The sequence below is a fragment of the Dipodomys spectabilis genome, unplaced genomic scaffold (assembly GCF_019054845.1).
Source record: "Dipodomys spectabilis isolate Male_0828 unplaced genomic scaffold, ASM1905484v1 ptg000186l, whole genome shotgun sequence".
Classification (NCBI taxonomy): Eukaryota; Metazoa; Chordata; class Mammalia; order Rodentia; family Heteromyidae; genus Dipodomys; species Dipodomys spectabilis.
The window spans coordinates 277,813-283,217 of NW_024870863.1; positions in this window are offsets into that span (position 1 = coordinate 277,813).

Consider the following 5,405-nt stretch of genomic DNA (forward strand, 5'->3'; position numbering starts at 1 on the left):
AATTGGAGTGCTGGCATTGAACCACAACCATAAGGTTGCTAGCCTCCTGAGTAGCTAGGATTATACATATGAACCACTGGCTTCATGAAGGGGAGTTGGTGATATTCTTCAGTTACTGTTTCATGGTGACCTCCTCTGAGGCCCCCAACATGCAACCAGACGGGGCTCTGCCTTCAAGGAACCAGGATGAGTCAAAACCAGCCAAGTAACGCTGCATTGACAAACAGCCCAGCAGTATTTCTACTCACAACATGAGTTTAAGTTGAGTCAGTAGGAGCTTCTTTTCTTCCTGTGAAGGACACTCTGCTCTGACAAACTTCTAAGATCACTGGCAAAGGAAATCAACTTGGGCTTCACTCTGATGTAGTTTCTACATATGTTGTAATCATGTGATTGTACCTAACCTTGAAATGAACAGAAATGTTTAAGTCTATCATGTTGCATGTGTCCCATGGTGTAGGAAGGCAGGCGTGTATGTCAGCAACTACTCACAAGTGTTTTAGTCCCATAGAAGATAAGTTCCTTTATCATTTTTTAAAATTTTTAACCTGGTAGTGCGGAGTGGGACTTGAACTCAGGGGCTGGGCCCTGTCCCTTCGCTATTTTTACTCAAGGCTAGGATTTTACCACTTGAGCCACAGCTCCATTTCTGGTATTTTTGGTGGTTAATTGGTTAACATTCTCACATATTTACCTGCTCAGGCTGGCTTGAACCATAATCCCCAGCTTCTAGCCTCCTGAGTAGCTAGTATTACAAATATCAGCCAACAGTGCCCAGCTGACACTTATAAGTCTTTTGTTTATTGGCCTAGGAATGTGGCTCCATGATAGAGTGCTTGCTTCTCATGCATGAGAAGCATATCCATATCGTGGAGTTCCTTTCAATGTGTATACTATTTTAGATAAATATGAAGAGGCACTTAAACACCATATCTTTTATGTAGATTAGAGTTGTGTTTTTCTGGGAAGAAAGTCTTATGTAATTGGTGCCTGGTTAATCTCTTTTGTTAAATTTGATAATTTTTGCTTTCTTCTGATTTCATAGTCTATCAAAATATGTGTGGAATACCTTTTTCTGCATACTATCACCCTGATCCTTGATTCTTTACTGGGGGCTGTCCACAGAAGTGCCGTCAACCCTTATGAACTCCATGAGGGGACTCTATGGCAGCTGAATGTCCAGGGCAAAGTTGGCAGAGGAGGCAGTGTCACCCGCGGGGATTTGGCAGGGTAAGGGAGGATAAAGAAGAAAATGAGCACTGCTTATATGGGCAGCGTCAGTGCAGGAGTGGGCAGCCCTGGGGGTTGACGGTGTGGGTGCCCTAGGCAGCTGGGGATGGCCTGGAGGCAGCGGTGCTTCTGCTGGAGCTCCGTGGCTTCCATCACTGCCATTGCCTCTGCAGAGCAGGTGCATTGGCTCTGCCTTGAGCCTGGGGTTATAGGGCAGCTGCTGGCCGGCCAGGACTTGCTTCCGGGCCTCTGGCTCATCCTGCGGCTGCCTGAAATTCATGTAGGCCTGGTGGAGGAGGTAGGGCATGTGCACAGTCACTGGCTGTCTCCCTGAGGCCCTTGACCTGGTAGAGAAACCAGTCCTGGGGTACTCAGCTGCTGGTGCTCAGCTGGCAGTGTGGGACTCAGACTGCTGATGAGCAGCATCTGGTACTCACAGATGCTGAGCAGGGTCCATGGGCCAGTCCATAGGAGGCGTCAGCAGGGGCGAGGCATGGTACAATGGGCCAAGGCTCCTGGATCCCTGAGGCTTCGCCGTCCAAGTCCCTGCTGCTGCTGGCGCCTGAGCCCAAGGAGCACCCACTGCTAGTTGGAAGTTCACAGCATGTTAGCTGCCCCTGCCGCCGCGGGGCTTCCCAATGACTCAAGCCTGAGATGGGTGCTGCGCACCAGAGGCCTCATGTGCAGCCTGCCACCCTTTCAACTGCAGCAGCATTGTGTACCACAACAAGCTGCGCTGACTAGGCTCCACTCTGCAGCTTCGGTGCTGGAAAGGCTGCGCCCCACAGACCCTCATAGCAGCTGCATTGAAGCCCAGGAGCCAGTGTTCCTGGTGCCCCATCTTGGAAAAAGGACCCAGCGTGGTGATCGCGGCTGGGCTGGAGTGGCCTTGCAAATGATTTAAGTACACTTTATTTGGGAGTTTACTGTCTTCTTAGTGTGTGTAAAGCATTAGTTTTGTTAGGTGACTAGTTGGACATGTCTACATTCTGACCAGGTTGGTCTAATTGAACATTTTTTATTAATTTACTTTATTGGTATTATAAAGAACATGTACAGAGGGATTACAATTAAATGAGTCAGGTAATAAATACATTTCTGTTTGTACAGTGTCTTCTGTTCCCTCACTCTTTCCCAGCCCCTTCCTTCCATTAATTAAACATTTAGGGAATTCTCTGAAGGAAATATGGACTAATGTAAAATAAAATCTTATGTCAGTAGAGACTTAACCCAATCACATTTATTTTTTGGTAGAATAGAGAAATCTATTTTCTGCAATGACGAAACAGCCATGAGGTATCCTTGGAGACTTGAGGGAAGTTGCTGAGCTCCCTAACCTGGGCACTAAGGGGAAGATCAATTGGCCTGAAAGGATGCCTGAAAGAAGACAGAGCTGCAGCTACGTGAGATGATCAAGCAGGTCCAGAGCATTATAGAGGTGACATTAACTTACTTCTCTGCACACCATACTTAGTTTTATTTGCTGTATAAAAGAAAGGAAAGTTTAGAAAATTCATCATTGTGAATTTTCCAATGAAAAGACAAGCCTTACTAACATTTATGTTGTGCTCATTAATAATACAGAATGGAAAAAGGCTCAGTGTTGAGTATATAAATACTTTAAGTACTGTGAAGATACTCTTTGATGAGTTATGAAATTTGTTCCATGGAGCACAAATCTAACTTTATTTTTTTTTAATTTTTATTTTAATTTTTTGTGAACATACTATACAGAGGGGTTACAATTACATGGGCAAGATAATGAGTACATTTCTTATCAAGCATTACAGCCTCCTCCTTTGTTTACCCTTCACATCCCTTCCCAGCCTCTCCCTGCTCCCCCACCCAATCCCCCCCTGCTGCTCCACACCAAAGTTGTAAAGTTCGTTTTTGACGTGACAACTTGTACTTCTCATAGTTGCATCGGGTCCAACTGTATCCTTTAACGACTCATTTTCCCCCATCTCCTCCACAAATTATACCGATATCAAATATAGTGAAAGCAGGGGTTATACTGTGGGGGAGAGACATACAAAGCTACAAAGAAATAATCTTATAAATGCATTAGAAACAAATGCATTAAAGAAAAAACATTTAAATACATATCTAAGAGTTCATTTTCCTAACATCACATTATCTGACCTTTTCTGCTTGAAATACATATACTAGATACTGCAAATAAGGGAAACCATGGGACATATGTTTCTTTGGGCTTGGCTTACTTCACTTAATATAATTTTTTCCTAGCCTTTCCATTTCCTAACAAATGGGGACATGTCATTCTTTCTGATGGAGGCATAGAATTTCATTGTGTATATATACCACATTTTCTTGATCCATTCATCTACTGGTGGTCATCTGGGTTGGTTCCATATCTTAGCTATGGTAAATAATGCTGCAATAAACATAGCTGTGCTGGTCGCTTTAGTGTGGTCTTGTTTATAAACATTTGGGTGAAGGCTCAAAAGTGGGATTGCTGGGTCATAGGGGAGTTCTATGTGAAGTCTTTTGAGGAACCTCCATACCACTTTCCAAAGTGGTTGAACAAGTTTACACTCCCACCAACAATGAAGTAAGGTTCCCTTCTGTCCACATCCCCTCCAGCAACTGTTGTTATTAGAGTTCTTGATTTTTGCCATTCTAACTGATGTGAGGTGGTATCTCAATGTTGTTTTGATTCGCATTTATTTTATGGCTAGGGACGTTGAGCATTTCTTCATGTGTCTATTGGCCATCCTTATATCTTCTTCAGAGAAGTTTCTCTTCAAGTCTTTAGCCCAGTTATTTAATGGGCAGTTGTTTCTTTAAGGATTTGTTGTTGGGGGATTTAAATTTTTGAGTTTCAAGTATATTTTAATTATGAGACCCTTGTCTGTTATATGGCTAGTGAAGATCTTCTCTCAATCTGTGGGCTTTCTATTGATCTTGCTAGCTATATCCTTTGCCATGCAGAAGCTCTGCAACTTCATGCAATACCATTTATCCAACCTTTCTTTGATTTGTTGTGTTTCCGGGTCTCTATTAAGAAAGTTTCGTCCTGAGCAAAGGAGGCCTAGGGTTTCTCCTATTCCATCCTGTTACGTTTTCACAGTGTCTGCTTATTCCATCCTGTTATGTTTTCACAGTCTCTGCTTTGACTCCGAGGTCTTTGATCCATTTGGAGTTGATTCTGGTGCAGGGTGATATATAAGGATCTAGTTTTAGTTTTCTAGAAGTAGTTAACCAATTTTGCCAGCACCATTTACTGAAGAGGTTGTCTTGCTTCCATTCTATTATTTTAGCTCCCTTATCGAAGATTAGTTGGCTATAGGACTGTAGGTTCATTTCTGGGTTTTCAATTCTATTCCATTGGTCCTGAGGTCTGTTCTCATGCCAGTACCAAGCTGTTTTGATTACTATGGCTATTTCGTAGAGTTTGAAATTTGGTATTGATATTCCACCAGCAGTGTTCTTTCCTTTAAGGAGCGTTTTTGCAATTCGGAGGCTTTTATTGTTCCTTATGAATTTATGTATTGCCTCTTCTATTTCCTTGAAGAATGAGGTTGGAATTTTGATAGGTATCGCATTGAATTTGTAGATAGCCTTGGGAAATATTGCCAGTTTCACGATGTTAATCTTTCCAATCCAGGAGCATGGAAGTTGTGCCATTTTCTAAGTTCTGAAGTTCTGTTTTGATTTCCTTTTCCAAGATTCTAAAGTGTTCATCATAGAGGTCCTTCACTTCTTTGGTTAAGTAAATTCCAAGGTATTTTATTTTTTGAGGGGTATTTCAGATGGAGTTACTTTCCTAGTTTCAGCAACACTTTTCTCATTGTTGGCATACAGACAATTCATTGATTTTGGAGGGTTAATTTTATACCCTGCTACTTTGCCAAAGTTTTGAATCAGCTTGAATAATTTGGGAGTGGAGTCTATGGGATTCTTTAAATACAAGATCATGTAATCTGCAAAGAGGGAGTGTTTTATTTCTTCTTTCCCTATTTGGATCCCCTTTATGTTTGCATCTTGTCTTATTAATGTAGCTAGGCATTCTATTACTAGATTGAAGAGAAGTGGAGAGAGTGGACATCCTTTACTTGTTCCTGAGTTAAGAGGAAATGGCTTTAGTTTTTCACCATTAAGTATAATGCTGGCTGTAGGTTTGTCATACACAGCCTTTATTGTATTGAGGACTG